General features: G+C 43.8%; 1 protein-coding gene across 2 annotated transcripts in view; it reads right to left on the bottom strand.

Annotated features, from left to right (window-relative positions):
- Positions 1 to 12806, bottom strand: part of PPM1A (protein phosphatase, Mg2+/Mn2+ dependent 1A) — a 33970-nt gene extending 21164 nt beyond the window's left edge. The window contains exon 1 of one of the 2 annotated variants that reach the window (XM_033172579.1): positions 12526 to 12806. The gene's annotated coding sequence lies outside the window, so the exon portion shown is untranslated. The remainder of the gene's footprint in view (positions 1 to 12525) is intronic. The other variant, XM_033172657.1, reaches the window with a different exon arrangement.
- Between the last annotated feature and the right edge of the window lie 6142 nt (positions 12807 to 18948).

Raw genomic sequence — 18948 nt, 5'->3', positions numbered from 1 at the left:
TGTTATATATTGGGGTCAGTTAGTCTACATGTAAGTTAGTCTGAACATTATATATTATCAGCAGCTAACCCAGGGCGGCCCAACTTTTCATACCAAGTGGTTGCAAGAGTCCTTCGGCATGGAACCTGAAGACTGCACACACCTTTTTTTGGGGGGGGGAGGCCGAAATCTGACGCCTTAGGGGGCTTACATTAAAAATATTTATTGTGGGGAAGATAGCAAAGAAACGGAAAAGAGAAGAGTTTCAGAAGGGACGATGTGAACAATAGAGTTATTCAATATTTTTAAGAATCAAAAGAGTTTGTAAACTTATCTCAATACATGTTGCAACAAAATTCTATGGTGATTTCAGAGTGTTTATATGGATTGTTTGTATGTGTATATAATGATATTCACTACTTTAGTATTTTATATAAGTAGGTGGTAAAGTTAAAAATGCTTTCACGAAATTAGCCATTAAACAAGAACTTTACTTCTAGGCAAGGAATGTTTGACCTGTGTAGGGAGGTGGGCTAATATTTTTTGGGCAGACTAGTAACTTTTTTGCCAAGGTGATTTGCAAGGCTAGGGTAAGTCAAAGGCATCATACTGTGCACAAGTCACCTATAGTTCCTGCTCAACTTGACCAAATAGAAATGATATATTAAAGTGCATCACCTCTAATTATCATTAGTACTATCATGAAAATGCATCTAATTCTACTGTTGTGGTAACAAGGTGGACTAAGTGCTTTGGGTCTATGTTCTCAGATCAAAGAACTCCTGTTCCACATATCAGAATAATACTGACTTTCCCAGCAGTTGCCTTCCAGCTAAGAAGTGTACACCAAGTTCTTCACAAGAAAGCGCACATGTACTCTTCCAAAACAATTTGCTGCTTATTTCTGGGTAAATGCCAAACAAGTGGGTACATGACATGAATGAGAAACACTTTCTGGATATATAGCAGTGGGAAAAGCTTCCAAAGTAGCAGAGCGTGTTTTCAGAAACCATGTTTCCCCCATGACAAACCACACAATGTTTCCAAAGTTAACATCTGTTTGTTTATGACAACAGTTCACATGCTCTTTATGTTAGCGCTAAGCATTTCTACTCATACACAAATCTCCAGAAATTATTCCAGAGAGCAGGCCTCTTGAATACAGAAAAATAACTAATGTTTTGCTAATTTATTAGCAATCTCATGATGGATAAAGTACCCAACAAGTACCACCAATGGTGTTGAAATGTATATGACAGAGACCCAAATATTTTCAGTGTTGCACACCATTCTATAAAGTGAAGTGATGACAAATTGTTATAAAGGGTATAGCAATGACTGCATGCATGCTTTCTGGAGGCACCCAACATCAAAAGAATAAATATAGCCCTCTAAAAGCATACTAAGACAGGAAAGCGTAGGAATAGATTGTCAATGTCATCACAGTACAAGATCAACAGGATGTCTTAACAGCTCTGTTCAAGTGCAAAAGTGTAAGTATATAATAAACATCTAGATAAGTGGCAAAAGTTAGATTCTGAACTGGCTAGTAAGTTTTGAAAACTCAGAAATGTCAGTTGACTAAGTGAAGCAAACTTATATATTCCATGTATGTGGTAGTCATGTTTGTAGCCTCTGAAGGAGCAGATAGGCATCTTGGGGATACTTCTGGGTTCATTATCACTTGAGGCTCAGGTGGCCTTGGTGGCATGGAGTGCCTTCTATCAGCTTCAATTGGTGGCCGAGCTTCACCCCTATCTGGACAGGGAAAGCCTAACTTCTGTCATCTATGCTCTGGTAACCTCTAGGTTAGATTACTGCAATGTGTTATACGTGGGGCTGCCTCTAATGACGGTTTGGAAACTAGCTGGTGCAAAATTCAGTGGCCAAGTTGCTCAGCAGGGCAAGTCAAGTTGAGCATATAACGTTCTGGCCCAACTGCATTGGCTGCCAATTAGTGCCAATTTCTGGGCCAAATTCAGAGTGCTGGTTTTGACCTATAAAGCCTTAAATGGCTGAGATTAAAATACCCCCTCTTCCCATTTGAACCAACCTGGACACTGTGATCATCAGCTGAGGCCCTCCTTCACGAGGTCATGAGGGTGGCAACATGAGAGCCAGCCTTTTCTGTGGTGGCTCCCTGCTTGTAAAAGCCTCTCCCCAGGGAGGCTTGCCTGGCATTTTCGTTACATACCGGTATATTTAGGCGCTAGGCAAAAATTGCTTTTTAAATTGTAAACCACTCTGTGATCCTCAGATGAAGGGTGGCATAGAAATTTAGTGAGTAGGTAAGTAGCCTCCCTAGCCTCCAGGGGTGGGGGTGCTATAAATTAATTAATTGATTGACTGACAGTCTGTGTTGGGAAACATATCCTGGTGCTCTATAGATTTTTTTAAAGCAAGGGCTCCAATGTTTTCTTCCTACCTCAAGCATGGAAAGTCCAAGCCATTCACCTTAGGATAGGGGGAACTTAATGTATTCTTATGCTTTGATGGTGTTTCCTGCTTGGCAGGGGATTGGACTGGATGGCCCTTGTGGTCTCTTCCAACTCTATGATTCTTCCCAAAGTTCTGATGGTTTCCTGCCTCTTAGAATGGAAGAAGAATGCTTCCTGCCCTGACATTATCATGTTCCCTTACAGAGTCCTGCACGCTTTCCTAACTGCAGCCCCTTTCTCCCTTTGCTTACAAATAAAAGGGTCTTCAATCATCAACATACCTACTCCCACCAGGGCGCCTAGCAAAGGAATAGAATTTAAATGTGTAGATGCAGATACCAGGGATAAACAAGTGAAGAAGGCCTTCTCTTCGGGATATATGCTTCTTCAAGTTCTCTTCAACATTATGTTGTTTGCTATCTGCATCATAAGGCCTGCTGTCAATTTTAGATCGTCCACCCACTGCATGGGTGACCATCACCTAGATTTTTTTTTTTTTAATTGTATGGTCTGCACAGTAGCACTCCTCTGTTACATCAGCCTGAGCTATCTCTCAGCACATGTCCTGCAGATGTGCCTTTTAACTTCAGACTTTTATTATTGTTTTTTGTCCTAAGCATATTCTTTAACCTGCTCTATTTCTCTAACTTGTCTGAGCTAAATTCATCTTCAGTCCTACCTTTTTTATTCTTAATTTAGTTTAGTTAATTTAGTGAGCACCGGTCCCACCCCTGGGGCAGATCAGACTGAACCCAAGGGGGCGCTAAGTTGTTTTTTCCTGAAAAGGGGGTGGCAGGCCAAATAAGTTTGGGAACCTCTGGTTTAGTTCTTCCTGTATTTATTTTAGCTATTATGACTGTATGTATCATCAACATATCGTAGATCCTCTGTTAAAATTAATTCCCTTCCCTGGAGAATATAGCTTTTAAAGCACATCTTTCAAGGCAAGCATAAATTAGCTCAGGTGATAAGCTATCTCCTTGTCTTATGCCTCTTTTCAAATGTACTGGATTGGTATTCATATGGAGATGATAAGTTGCTGCTGCCTTGTTTGCTATTTCTTGTAGTAGCTGGTTGCATCTGGTATCAATTCTGCAATTTTGTAATGGCCACTGTAATGCCCAGGTTTCAATAGTATCAAAGTCTTTTTCCTAGTCAATGAATCCAACATATATAGGTTTAGTCGTCACATTATTCTATCAATATTTTCATGGTTAATAGGTTATCTGCTGTAGAATATGCTGCCAAACACATAAACTTCATATTTGACTTGCATATAATGGGTTGGATCCAAAGCTACCTTGCATGTCCTTTCATGCAGAATTGGGACATAAAGTCTGTCAACTCTCCCCCTCCTGACTAGTCCACACCCTCTCGTGTTATTGGCAAAGTTTCTTGATTCTCAGCAACAGCTTTTTGTGTAGCTCTGGTGGCCATAATACTGGGTAGAGAAAGTTCCATTGTTAAAGTTTCCAAATTTCAGACAATATCAGAAGTGCCACTAGATTAGCCTGAAGTGGTTTGAATCTATTAACACTTATTTTTAATGTGTGTGTAAGGTGGTGCTGGTTCAATTTAACAAGAATAATGAAGCAAGGTAAAATGTTATCTTTCACTCAGTGTTTGAAACTCCGATTGTTCTAGGCCAGGCATAGGCAAACTCGGCCATTCAGATGTTTTGGGACTACAACTCCCATCATCCCTGACCACTGGTCCTGTTAGCTAGGGATGATGGGAGTTGTAGTCCCAAAACATCTGGACGGCCGAGTTTGCCTATGCCTGTTCTAGGCACATTTTGTGACAGGGAACTTCATTAGCATGAGCAGTTTCTAAGCTCTTGGTACAGTACTGCGCCTAAGATTTCAGATTAAAACTGCAGAGTAGAAGGAAAGAAAGACCTTTTTCTGCTTCCCTACTTCCAGCTACTCTTTTAAGACTGGAGAAGAGGCCCTTTTAACAATATTAGGGGGGTGGGCAGGGAAAGGACAAGACCATGTGAAAAATGAACATAATATTTAGCTGCAGTTCATTCATTTTCAGCTTTGCATTCTTGTTATTAAAAAAAATGGCTGGACATTCCGTTGTTGGGCCCATAACCTAGGTTTAAGGTGCCATTTAGCTTTCATACTTCAGTTTCTAACACAGCTTTCACTAGAGCAGGAGTGAGAAACCTGTTGTCTTCCAGATGTACTTGGACTCCCAACTTCATTTAGCCCCAGCCAACTTGGTCAATCATCAGAAGATGGTGGGAGTTACTGCCTAGCAACATCTGGAGGGCTATAGGTTCCCCATCCCTACATTGGAGTTTAGAGCAGCTAGTTCATCCAATAAGATATTAATCTATGTTAAGACATTTTTAAACAAAATGCTGACATCATATTACTGGTCATGATATAAACAAATTGTGTCTTCTGTTATTGATCCAGAAAGGCATATAATACCAGTCTTTTGTGTACTTAAGTCAGTGCAACTTCTCACATGTGTAACAGTTAAAATATTGCAGTCGTTAACAGTCATCAAGAGGTTTTCCACACCTATCAGCCAATCACCCATTCCCACCACCCTTCTGAGTAATACCCCTCCCCACTCCCTCACTATATTTAAGGGTCTGGTGACTTCTGTTTCAATGTATCTGAAGAAGTGTGCATGCACACGAAAGCTCATACCAAGAACAAACTTAGTTGGTCTCTAAGGTGCTACTGGAAGGAATTTTTTTATTTTTTATTTTGTTTTGACTATGGCAGACCAACACGGCTACCTACCTGTAGTTAAGATATGTGCAGCAATACTTGGATAAAAGCCAAAGTTGCTTATGGAGAAACATGAAAACACATTTACTGAGGTTTGCAAAGCAAACATAAAGGAGATAAAGAAGTAATATATTACTTTACCTAACTTGGCTCAATCTTAGCCAACTGAGGATAGTTTCATAGAATTGTAGAGATGGGAGGGACCCTTATCCAACCCAATGCAAAGCAAGAACCTCATGGCCATCCAATCTCTACTTTAAAATGTCCAATGCTGATATTTGATATTTAACTAAATTGTAGGTGTTGACAGATACTCAAATTCATTTTAATTTATACTACCTTTTTATTTAGACAGCATTTCAATTTCGAACTGATCCTATAAACACGAGGTACTTTCCCCCCCAAAGTTTATTAAACTATAGAGTTCTCTGTTCCAAGGAAATTTTCCTGGGTGACCTTAACTTATCTCTCAGCCTAACATATCTAATTGGCCAGATATGCATCTTATTTATTATTATAAGTACGTTGTTTGGACTCAATATGAGGCAGCTCACAAAAGATCCAAAAACACAAAATGATAATATAAAGATTACAAAAGAAAATATTAAGAACTAAAACAGCAGCAGAATAGACATCCAATCACTAGTTAGCACTAAATAGCCTTCCAAAGGTCAAAGACTCTAAACCAGTGATGGCGAACCCGTGGCACGCGTGCCACAGCTGGCACGCAGAGCTCTCTCTGCCGGCACGCCAGGGGCTGGGAAATGGTGGGGGGCGCCGCTGCGCTGCGCTGCACCGCGCCGCCCCCGTGGCCCGCCTGCGCCCGTCCACTTCTCCAGCTGGCCGGCGGCCCGCCCTCCGGAGGCTGAGGGCGCTGCTGCTGTGCTCATGCGTCCTGCCTCGTTTCTGCCAGCGCAGGCGCAGCAGCAGACAGCAGCAGTTTCCCTCCTTGGCGCCTGTCCCAGTGGTGTTTGGCTGCTGCTGCTGCTGGCTGCTGCTGCGGATTCGACGCGAGCGACGAGGACGAGGTAACGACAGCGACGAGGTTTCCCAGCAGCGGTGCTTGAAGCGAGGAGGAGGAGGAGGAGTAGTCTCGCCCACGGGAGCGCTTGGCATCCCCAGCCTCACCTGCTGTGCCCCGGGACACACTGTGCCCGGCGGCTGCTGCGCTCCGCTCTCCAGAAGCCCCCGACCGGCCCCGCAAGAGCGTTTCCTTGGCTTCTCTCCTGGGAAGAAGCTGCCTGCCCACTTGTCGCTTTTGCCTGCCGCTTTCCAAACTCTCCTCCCACCCCACCCCCTCACCGTAGCGGCTTTTGCATGGGGATCAGGAGGGAGGCTAGCCGGCAAGGGCTCCTGCAAGAAGCGTGCAGGGCGCTCCCTTTCACAGCCAAAACCCGGGGATTCCTTGATTCCTTGCTGACAGCCTGAGGGGAGACAAGGATTAAGGTTTTCTCCGGGGGGGGGGGGGGGAAGCAGGAGCAATCGACAGAATAAATGCCTTTAATGCAATGGCCATACATTTCTTTTTCTCTCCCCAAACACCCTATTTTGGTCTTGTTTGGGTATGGAGCTGCTGCTGAGAGCTTTGCACAAAGAGTGGCGCAAACGGAGACCCCATAAAGGAGAATCGTGTTGAGAATCGTGTTGTTCCTTAAAAAAACAGTGATTGTGCTGGGATCGCTCTACAGAACATCTATATGTCTGTTTTAATGGCTGAGGAGGGGTTGTTCGGTAGAGAGAAGGGTGGCTGCAGTTCAAGGAAAAGGGATTTCCAGCCACTGTTTGGGCTCAGGCCCCATTTCAAAATAAAAGCAAAGGAAGCCCATGCAGGCAAGCCCCCCCCCCCAATGTATTGTGTGGGTCTCCCTTTCCCCTGACTTGTGCGATTAATCTTAGGCACTACTGCCGAGATCTTGTTCTCTTCTTTAATGGCAAGGGGGAAGGAAGCAAGTGTTAAAAACAACAGTAACAGGGAAAGCCAATACAGCTCTACTCAAAAGTAAGCCCCATTAACATCAGCGGGACTTGCTCCCAGGTAAGGATTGCAGCCTAAAGAACCTAGGGTGCTTTTAAAAAAGTGTGTTTTAATATACTGTCATTAACATGGCATTTTATTTTTAAGCTTCAAGTGATTTTTTTCCTTTGAAAACTCTTCTGACTTTTGCATCTAAAACAGAAGTTACATACACCCAAGGCTGTATTCAGAGCTTAGTCATCCGAAAGCAGAGAATTTGATTCTAAAAGAATAGTGTGGCTTGAGAGCATTACCCCCCCCCCAAAAAAAACCACCACCACCTTGAAGGATTGTATTTGCTATTTTCAATACTATTCTTGGAGTGAATGATTCCCTGACTCCCAGTGGCTCAGAGGGGCAGGGAAACCTGGTATATACCAGCCCCACACGTCAGCCTTCAGGTGTTGTTCTGGCATATAATCATTATTACAAGTTGAGTATCCCTTTGTCTAAAATACATGCACATGTAGAGTTTATGTTTTTTTAAATAAAAAACTGTAACATTGAAAACTTTGTTATTGTGTTTTACTTTTAAGATTGCAGATGTCTGGACAACTGTAGGAGTTTTTTCTAACTAAAAACCTCGATATTCAGGTTTAATTGCAGTGTTGGCACTTTGAAATAAAAAAGTTGGTTTTCCGCTGCAGTTTGGGCACTCGGGCTCAAAAAGGTTCGCCATCACTGCTCTAAACCAACCATTAAAACACCAGAGAAATGGCCAAAGACACTGCCCAAAGATAAAGATGTCAGGCCATCAGACTAAAGCAAGAAGCTGCAACAAAAGTGATGATGATGCCAAAGCTAGATAAGTGACTATGTAAGGGCTTCTTAAAGCAACCAATGCTTTGAACTCTGTCCAGATTTAGGCAACAAATGAAGCTGAGCCAAAGTAAGAGCAAAACACTCTATGCAGCTTGCTCTTTGGTGCATTCTGCAACAGCTTCCAGACTAACATTTTACAGTTTGAGTGTTTAAAATTGTTTTTCAAAAATTAATTCTTTGGGATGTATCATATGAACACAGGAAGCTTCCTTATAGAGTCTAATCACTGGTGCATCTAATACAGTACTATCTACAGGTGGCATTTCTTTGAAGTCTGAGAAATAAGGTCTTTGCCAGACCTGCCACCTAAGCATTTTAATAGGAGAATCCAGGGACCTGATGTAGGGTCTTCTACATATGACTCGTCTGCCCTACCAACAAAATGAAGCCTTTCTAAAGATTTATAATGTAGTTTCATAGCATTTAACCAACTTTGGTTTTCTAATATAAATCTATTAGAATTTTATAGAAATATAATCTCACACCTGACAAATAGTCTAGAAGTCTACTAAAATTACTGATTACTAGATTGATGAAGGTACTGAAGTAAATCTAAAATTCTGAGCTCAGTCACTAATCCCCACAAAAAGTAGAAAGTGGACTTGGTTTCCAGTCTCACTAGATTAGGAACCCAGTTCTATACTTCCTTGCTCTACTGGTCAAACTTCATCCCTCCAATGCAGCATGATTCCCTATCTTGATACAGGACTGCTTACAGCAGGCACCCCCAACCTGTGGCCCTCCAGATGTTTTGGCCTACATCTCCCATGATCCCTAGCTAACAGGACCAGTGGTCAGGGGTGATGGGAATTGTAGTCCAAAACATATGGAGGGCCAAATGTTGGGGATGCCTGGCTTACAGGTTAGTGGTTTCTACATTAAGGAACATTTGACCCATTTACCTCACTTTCCCATATCATTTGTTGAAGCTGCTATCACATATATATTGTGTTACACCAAAATGAACAATAACCTACCTCACAAGACTGTTGAGAGTAGTTTTTTTTTAATTTAAATCGGATTTTTTTTATTTAAATCCACCCTGAGCCTTACTGACTAGTGATTTAAATCAGTTTGATTTAAATCAAATCCATCCTGACCATAGGTAGTTACTTAAGCGCACTAGAGAATGTGAGGACTCGTTATAGTAAAACGTGGGGTGGAATTCAATGCAGTGCTAAGTGGAGTATGTGTGCAGGGAGCAAGTACACTTGTGCAACAGTTACAGGTAGGTAGCCGTGTTGGTCTGCCATAGTCAAAACAAAATAAAAAATAAAAAAATTCCTTCCAGTAGCACCTTAGAGACCAACTAAGTTTGTTCTTGCTCATACCAAGAACAAACTTAGTTGGTCTCTAAGGTGCTACTGGAAGGATTTATTTATTTATTTATTTATTTATTTGACTTCTGCAACAGGACTTTCTTCTCTATCCTCCCCCTGCCCACCTCCTAAAGCTGTTCTTGGGATTCCACCAACCCTCCAGAGCAGGCTTAGGGGGCATAGGGGAAGGAGAGGGAAGATAGTTCTGCTGCAGGACTGGACCTTGTTCCACAAAAACAATTTAGTTGAATCCCGCCCAAGATAATTATCACTTAATCCTTAATATATTATATGGAAGAGAAGTCAGTAGGATTTGATTGCCATACAGTTGCTTCATAACAGGGAGTGAAAAGCATACGAGCTTTAACCCAGAATAAGCAAAGGCTCTCATAGGGGTTCCGGCAATAAGCCCAGCTCCAGTGGGTGGAAAGTGGTATGATGAGAGTTCTTAAACTATTTTGCCATGTTTAGTATTAGTGTCTAGCTGTCATCTGCATGTATAAATATTCCACCCATCTGGCTCTTGAAAGAAAGCAGAGACCCAGAGGAAGATTACCTGGCTATGCTATATCCTCACATATTCCCTATATTCTGCCAAACTGTGCTTCTAAGTACAGTGCTCATTTCTACTATTTACACAGCTTTATAAAGGGAAAGAAAATCTGACAGCTCAGCTACTTCCATTAGGGCTCTTCGAGGCTCACTCTTCTGAGGAGTGAAATCTTACCTTCACTCTTAGGGACTGACAACGCCTTCAACAGCACAAGCACTGCAGCACTGTCTGCAGACTAAGGGAAAATATGCTAGGTCACATTTCAATTACTACTGTTATAATGATGTTTAAGAGTCTTTTCAACTTCTTTTTCAACCTGAGAACTCAAAACACATGTGAGGAAAATGTGTGTCTATTAGGTTATGGTAATAAGCAGTGCCTTTTTTCTGGGGGGACGCAGGGGTATGCATACCCCTAAACATTTTGTGAATCTAAGTTTGGCCTCATTGAGGGGCAGTATTTCAATATGAGTAGGAAAATGAGTACCCCTAAGCATGTTTTTTTTTAGAGAAAAAGCACTGGTAATAAGAAACTGTTCTCTCCATGTTCCAATATACATACCTGCTTTAACAAAACACATGTTTGCAGAGTGATTCCTCAATAAGCTGAAGAGATTCAATTCTTGTTTGTAAGGAAATCACAAACTCTAAAACAACTAGTACGTCATAAGATGGGCTATCATCGCACGGAAGTAACTACACAACTTGCTGTTTTCTACAATGAAATCTGAATCCTAAACCCAAAATCTGTGCTTTTAAAAATTATGCCCTTTTATAGAACTTTAAAATGATCTGTATTTTAAACTACAAGCACCAGAAATGTGTATTCTTATCAAATTACTTAAATGGAAGACTGCATAATGGATCCAAAACTTAACAACCAAGTCACAGCTTTTGTGGCTCCCCCCCCCCATCTCTTTATAGCTAAGAAATGTCTCATGAAATCTGGGGGTGAGAAGGCTAAGCAAAATTTACACTGATCAGGAGTCAGGCTACTGTGCCATATATAACTTTATGCCCCTCCCCAACTACTAAAAGCAGAACACAACAAATATACGCAAACCTGCTTATGTTGCATAATATACACACACACAGGCTACAGAATTCATAGTTGCTTGGTGCAGAATCTGGAATATTGTTAGCACAAAATAGACAGAGCCAAAATCATAACAAGCACCATAAATAACTATAGCATCACTGTTCTGTTAAAAAAAAATACTTTGCAGACTTGAAAAAAATATAATAAATTACCTTTTGCATTTCAATGGGCAATAGTACAGCCCTCTGAAAACAACATCTCACACCCACTTCGACTATTCAAAGTATCACAAGAAGTGGCACATTTACATAACCCTTTTTTGTTTGGGTTCATTTCCCTTTCCCACACCTTTTTTCTTCTAAAAGAGACAGCAATAGCTGTGTGTGTGTGTAGGAAGGCAATCATTGAAGCAGACTGCTTCATAAATATTGCATATCTGAAAGTATATACCTAGCAAAGTGGATGATGCAGCAGGGTGGGGCGCTTTATAAATAGACTCATTTATTAAGGGTTCTCTGTGAATGATAGCAGAATGCTTTGCAGGAGGAGGAGAATGTGTGCTTATAACCATTATTAATAAATTCTGGCAGACAGCAAGCTTTTTCGCCCACCACCATCCCTCCAGGGGAAGATACAGACATCCAGCTACGTCATCACCGGATTGGGTTGGCATGAACAATGAACACAGAGGAATCAAATCCCAAACATTTGGCCGCCTTCTACACACACACACACACACACACACACAAACAACTAAAACCTTTCTGTTTCAGATTGCAGTGCTAAATAAATAAGTTCTGCCAAAATCAAATACAGGTAGCCTTCTTCCCTCCCACAAGGAAACGCGTAAAGACTTGCCTGTCAGATTTAGCACCCTGTATATACTAAAGGCTCAGCCTATTAGGGTGTTTAAAATAAACTGAAAAGAGCATGGTTTTGGTTTAGGAATAACAGAATCAGAGTTGGAAGGACCTCTGAGGGCCACCTAGTCCAACCCCCTGCAATGCAGGAATCTTCAGCCCAAAGTGGGGCTCGAACCAATGACTCAGAGAGCAGGGGTCACTTTGCTCTACGAACTGACTTACTTTTAAGGCCTCCCAATTCACACCCACCCACATACATACATATACTAGTAAGGAAAGGGGGGTGGGGTGGAATTAGCTCACCAACACCAGGAGCTGAAGACATTAAGTCTTTCACAGCTACCCTGGTTCCTTTCCCCTCTGCTGCTGCCTTTACCCCCACTCCCAAGCCCCCGTGCAGGATTTCCGACTGTAAGCTCCTTGGGGCAGATCCGTGCACTGATACATCCGATTCCCAGTTTGCGACCGTCTCTGCCCCTCCCCCAACAGCTCGTGTTTTAAAATGCCAGCTGCTGGCGGGGGGGGGGGAGGGTCGCCGGATCTTTTGAGGAGGATTACAACACAGAGAGAGACGCCTCATCCTCCCACGACACGCAGGCCGGGCGCCTCCTCGCCCTTCCTCCCCACTGACTTCCAGGCCCCAAGATCCAGGCGGCGGCGGCGGGCTCCTCCTCCTGCTGGGCCTTTCTCTCTCCCTCCACCCAGGCGCACCCGAGGCCTCCCCGGCCACCCTCGGGGCCTCCACTTACCCTACGGGAGAGGGGGCTCTGAGTGGGCGCTCCGAAGCGGCGCAGGGAGGAGGCCTGGGCCAGACCGGGCCGAGCCGGCGAAAGCGGCCTCTCTCGCCTCAGTTCATTCAGACGGGGCGAGACGATGGCGGCGGCGACTGCGACTGCGGCGAAGGCAGCCGCGGCCGCTGTTTGTGCTGCTGCTGCTCCTCCTCGCTGGCCCTAGCGGGGAGCCGAGCGCTCATCTCGCCCGGCCTCCCCGTCGCCCACCCCACCCCTCCCGCGGCGCACGCGGGTCTCACTCTTCCCCTCGCGGCGGCAACGGCGCCTCACGCGCTTTCCCGTCTTCGCCCCCCAACCACCACCAGCACCCGCCTCAACTCCGCTTCAATTCCCTCAGGCGGGCGGGCAACCGAAGCAAGCAAGCAAGCAAGGGTCGCGCACGCGCAAAGAGAACCACCCAGCGCGCGAGAGCGAGGGAGAGGGAGGAGGACGACGTAAGCGCGGAGCGGAGAAGACGCCGAAAGCGCGAGCTCGCCTCGCCACCGCGCGTGCGCGGGGTGAGTCGGCTGTATAACAAGGCAGGGGAGGCACGCCCGCGCGCGAGAGAGAGGGGGGGGGAAGGAACTCTCCCGCCGGCCTCCTTTGCCTGGCCTGCGTACGTGCCGTGCGTGCGTGCACGCGCAGTTGTTGTCTCCCCCCCTCCCCACTAAACACGCAAGCACGCACGCCGGCTCGAGCTTGCGCTCCCTGAGCGGCCAATGGGCGCGCAATCGCTAGCCTTTCCGCCCGCCTCTCCCCTCCGTCCGTCCAACCCCGCGGCCGCGTCTCCTTGAGTAGCAGCCTTCGACGGTCGTTGGTCGTTTTTCTTTTCCCCTTTCGTACCGCCGGCTGTGGCGCAGCGCGCGGCGAGAGCCCGGATGTTGGGGCTGGCTGAGGAGGGAGGCGAGGTGGAGTTGTTTGCTGAGGCCGGGTGGTTATTACATCACCCTCGTCCCTCAGCGGGCCTTCGCCTTCTCTACGGGCTGAGGGAAGCTTTGGAAATACTGTAGAGAGAAAGCGGCCAGGCGGGCGCAGCCCACCTTGCGCATCACACTCTTCTATTATTAGTAGTATTATATTTGTATTAGTGCTGGTGCTGGTGAAATAAATTTATGGCGCGGGGGGGGGGGGGGGAATAGCAACCGAAACATTTGCTGCTGTTTACATAATACACGCCGATTTCCCGCCCACCATGGATTGAGGGTGCAGCGCGTTCGTCGTGTTTTGTTCGCTAAATGGACATGCTTGTACAAAAAAAACCAACCCCGACAAAACGTTACTGGAGCCTCTTCCACAGCTTCTGGTAGAGAAAAAACAGGAATATTTGTGCCTGGGGTGCGAGTGGAGCTTTAAAACACGGCAGACCTCCACCAGAACAAGCAGCCCTACATGGCAGGTTAGAAATACAAACGGCTGAGGAAAAGGTAAAGTGATTTAGGAGAAAAAGCAGGAGCAGAACCACTGCTCAGGAAGGTAGAATTAATAATAATAATACAGGCATATACTGTACATGTGATAGTATCAGGAGACCCCACTAACTACAAGTGAATTGTATTTTATTTTTTGCCTTAACGTAGGAGAACTAATGTACAGGTACCTCAAATCCAGAGGACCACAAGTGGAGTTTATTTATCTAAAAGATTCACCCCTCACTTTTCCTATAAATAGTAAAAAGTGTGACTAAAGTCATCACTTGAAACAGTTAAAATTGCTAATTACCAAAGTCAGCACAGCATAAATAAAACAACATTCAAAAAGCATCAGCAGGAGACAGAGCGATGCCTACAAATAAGTAGTTCATCTTGAGCCAGCTATTAAATGCAGATGTTAGAAGCCAAAAGCCTTTGAGGAGGGGAGGGTATTTTGTCATCCACCAAAATTTATAGAGGGAACCAAGACAAACTTCCATCAAGAGGGATTTTCAGAACTGTGTATGCAACTATAGACAAGGACTATCTTTTGTTTCAGCCAGTACAGTAATGTCCAAATCTTAATGGCTACCAACCCTAATAGGGCCGGCCCAAGACATTTCGGCGGCTGAGGTGAATGAACCACAAAATGGCATCCCTCCTTGCCGCCAGGGAACAAAGGGTGAGTGAAGATCTACATTGGGATTTGCTGCACTTCTGGATTCTGCTACCTGAGGTGGTCGCTTCACCTTGCCTCTTGGGTGGGCCGGCCCTGCCTGATGCCTGTCTTCTACTTCCACTGGCAGAGGCTGTATGCTTTTGAATAGCAGGTGCTGGAAACTGCAAGAGGAGCGAGTTGCTGCTGCACTCAGGTCCTGCTTGCAGGCTTCCGATATGCATCTGGTTGGCCGCTATAAGAATAGCAGCCTTTGGCTTACAGTGGTATCACAGTACTTTGAATGTTTGGTGTGAACGTGGCCCCAGTGAGTCCCTAATTTGGAGTGAGATTTGAATTGTGGACAAGCTCTGGATGAGTATGTCAACAGAGAACATGAATGAGCTCTTGCACATTTCCTCCAGAGGGAAAGAAGAATGTTGCAACCATAGTCCTAAATTATTGGCAGGACTAGTTATACTAGTATTGCCAAAACATTAAAAAAAACAACCCACAGATCTCCTCTGGTATATGTGTGTGGATGCATATGAAAGAGATTAAGCACTTTTCAATAATGTTGTTTCCTTACCATTAAAACAGCCATGTGTGGCTCTGATCTCAGAAGTCCCCAAGCGCAGAAAGTATTATGGATGTTCCTTTTCTGAATTTGCCTGCTCTGGAGAATTCTTCGAAAGAGGAGGACAGAGTTTTACAACCAACTCTTTGCTATCTTTTAAAGATTGGTGGCTGTTGGGGCTATAAGCTCCATGCTGCAATTGCAATGCCAGCTATGTTGCAGTCAGAAGCAGAGCTAGTCGCTCGGGCACCCAGAGTAGCGCACATGCCAGGGGGCGGGGCGATCCGCCCAGGGGGCAGATTGGTGTGGCGGCGATCCGCCCGGGGGGGAGGCGATCAGCATGGTGGCAATCCGCCCAAGGGGCGATTGGTGCAGCAGCAAACCGCCCAGAGAAGATTTTGTCACCCCCCTCTGGGACGTCACCCAGGTTTAACCACCCCCACCACACATACACCCTTCCTACGCCCCTGGTTGCAGTCATGACAGATACTTCTGCAAACATATCAGATGTATTGGCTAAAATAGGGTGAAATTATTGAGTAGAATGTGGGCAACTGCAACAGGGGAGGCACACTGACATCGTACCCCAAGGCTATGGAACCTCCAGCCTGTGGATCAGCCAGTAAATTGGCCCACAAGGTATTTGCCCCCCTAACCACCTCCACTTGTCACTCATCTGCTGTCATGGGATGGTATAAGCTGATCAGCAAGTGGTCTGTGGTAAGTCCTGCTGGGCGCTCCCATACCCCCACCCTATGTGTCTGCTTTGACAGGTGGTGGGATTGTCCACCTATCAGTCATAGAATCATAGAATTGTAGAGTTGGAAGGGACACCACAGGTCATCTTGTCCAACCCCCTACAATACAGGAATCTCAACTGGATCACAGAATCATTGAATTGTAGAGTTTTAGGAAGTCTTTTAATCTATATCGGTAACTTTTATCTCTAATCTATTTATTATTATTTGTAATTCTTTTCTTTTTTGTAACTGGATGTTAGTTGTGTGTGTAACTTACCTTTTCTTTCGCTTTTTTCTTTTTTTCTCTTTTTGTAATTTTTAAAGTTCAATGTAACACTGTATGTAACTTATCTCCTTTTTTGCCTTTTGTTCTTTTTGTAACTTTTTGAGTTTGAATGCAATATTGTATGGATATTGGATTTTATTTTTAAGCATATTTCAATAAAATTGTTTTTAAATAACAAAAATGAATTGTAGAGTTTTAAGGGGCCTAATTATATCACTTGATATCATCCAGACGTCAGGTGATTGATGGGGCCCCAAACCTGTCAAAATTGGCTCACAGGGTGGGAATAGATAAATATCTGCCCCATTGACTTTCTGCCATATCCTAAACCTCAGGAGTGGGGAACCTCATGCTCTAGAGCAGTGTTTTTCAACCACTGTTCCGTGGCACACTAGTGTGCCGCGAGATGTTGCCTGGTGTGCCGTGGGAAAAATTTGTTTATTTGATTCCTATTCAAGAGAATTACTTTATATATAGTCAATATAGGCACAGAGTTAATTTTTTTAACATTTTCTAATGGTGGTGTGCCTCGTGATTTTTTTCATGAAACAAGTGTGCCTTTGCCCAAAAAAGGTTGAAAAACACTGCTCTAGAGATCAGTACAGCTACCCAGGCCTCTCTTTCTGGCCTTTGGTCCTTTTCCTGGGTCAAGCCTTCTCCGCAAGACCAGTTTCCAGGCTAAACCCCGCACCAGCTCTGCTCCAAACCCTTCCCGAGTCCTTTGGTGTGGAAACAATAGACGTTTGAATTCTGAAAATGCCTCTTGCTTGCCTGGATGTGTGTATGTGAAGCCTCTGGTTTTTGTATTGCTGGAATGTAGCCTACTGTTCAGAACTAATAGTCAAATCTCTTGGTGTGCCCCTTTACCTCTGGCTGTGCCCACCACGGATACGTGACCCTCAGGAAGTTGCCCATACAACAAGAATGTGGCCTCAAGCTGAAAAATGCTCCCTGTCAGTACTATACTCCTTTAGTCCTTGACAAGCTCTGGCAACAGTGCAACTTTACACCAAGCTTAGCTCCAGAAATTTGCCATCCATTGCCTGGAGATTTCCAGTAGGAGTCATTATTATTACATAATTTTCTTCATCGCTTTATATTCAAAACAATCTAAAAGAAAATAAAAACCAAATCCCGTAAAACATAGTTTCAGGACATTAGGCAAAAGAAAGGACAAGGAGCTTAGAAAAGACTACAAAGTAGAGATCAACTACAAAACAAACAAGCCACGTCTCAATATACAATATAAAAATCAAATACATTATAAAGGAATCTCAAAACAATATACAAAGTGTAGGTAAAAATCAAATAGGACACCAAACAGAGCCCAAACACGAAAAGTAAATAAATCTCAAAATGGTATACAGAATAAAAATCAAATACAGTACAAAGTATAAAAAGTTTAAAAATAGCATTATACAGTACAGTACTATTAAATCAGTGACTGTCTCAGAGAATCTAACCAATCACTGTAAAATGAAGACAGCTGACCAGATGCAACATTGGAATTGAAGTAAATACAGTAGTTGCAATTTTTCTCCCTCCCCCCAGTCACTTTCACTGTACAATACCGTAGAAACTGTGTTTTTATACATTTATAATGTTATTATTGTATCCATTTCATTCAGCTCCTAATTTTTTTTATTTTTCTTTTGACATCATTATCAAACGCTCATAGTGTTGAACTTATATTATTCTGTTATTATATTATCCTATATTGTTTTTGTTGTTCAATAAGAAATTTATTTATCTATTTATCTCTTCATCTCTTCTGACAAGAACTTCAGGCCACTGAGGAGGGGGGAAGTGAAGGAATGGCATGTCGGTTACCTTGGTTTGACACTTCTCAGAGGGTTATGAATACTGCATTGTTTATTTCAATGTTGCAAATGATAAGGGAGGAACCGTAGAGATTTAGAGTGAAAGGAGACAATGAATTTACAGTGGTACCTCAGGTTACAGATGCTTCAGGTTACAGACGCTTCAGGTTACAGACTCTGCTAACACAGAAAAAAAACGCTTCAGGTTAAGAACTTTGCTTCAGGATTAGAACAGAAATCGTGCTCTGGCGGCGCAGCAGGAGGAGGAGGTCCCATTAGATAAAGTGGTGCTTCAGGTTAAGAACAGTTTCAGGTTAAGAACAGACCTCCAGAACGAATTAAGTACTTAACCAGAGGTACCACTGTACGAGGTGCTGTTGCAACTCAGCTTGCTTGGAGAACGTGTGCTTGGCTTCCTAGAATGGAGTCTCTTGAGGCATCATCAGGCAAAAGCTGTGGGGTTTTTTTGGGGGGGGGGTGCTTCTTAACAATGTTTGCCTTGCATAGTTGAAATCATTAGGCCAACTGAAAAACACTTAAAGGGCTTGGAACTTCTTATGAAATGGAAGTTTTTAACACAAGAGGCTTGTTGGTAAACCTCTGGAGCCTTAGTGAGACCAGGATTCCACTCTCATCTCACCTGTTTGACTACTGATGGCCACAGTGAGTGAGCTGGCAGCAATTTGGGCCACAACTGACTTGCAGATGTGAGCCAATTGATGTCTGCTGCTGTTCTTGCAGCTTCCAATCACTCATAACACAAATCTGAACATTTGCTGCCGCCAAATGACTTTGCATGTTCTTCATGCTGTCTTTGACTCATGAGCAAATTAAAATATTTTTGAGCCAATGTGTGTGCAAACGAGAATGTTGGAATACACAACTGAGAAATGTTTATAGAAAACTTGAATCTTA

Source organism: Lacerta agilis, chromosome 1 (genome assembly GCF_009819535.1).
Source record: "Lacerta agilis isolate rLacAgi1 chromosome 1, rLacAgi1.pri, whole genome shotgun sequence".
NCBI lineage: Eukaryota > Metazoa > Chordata > Lepidosauria > Squamata > Lacertidae > Lacerta > Lacerta agilis.
This window is presented reverse-complemented; position numbering and strand designations above follow the sequence as displayed.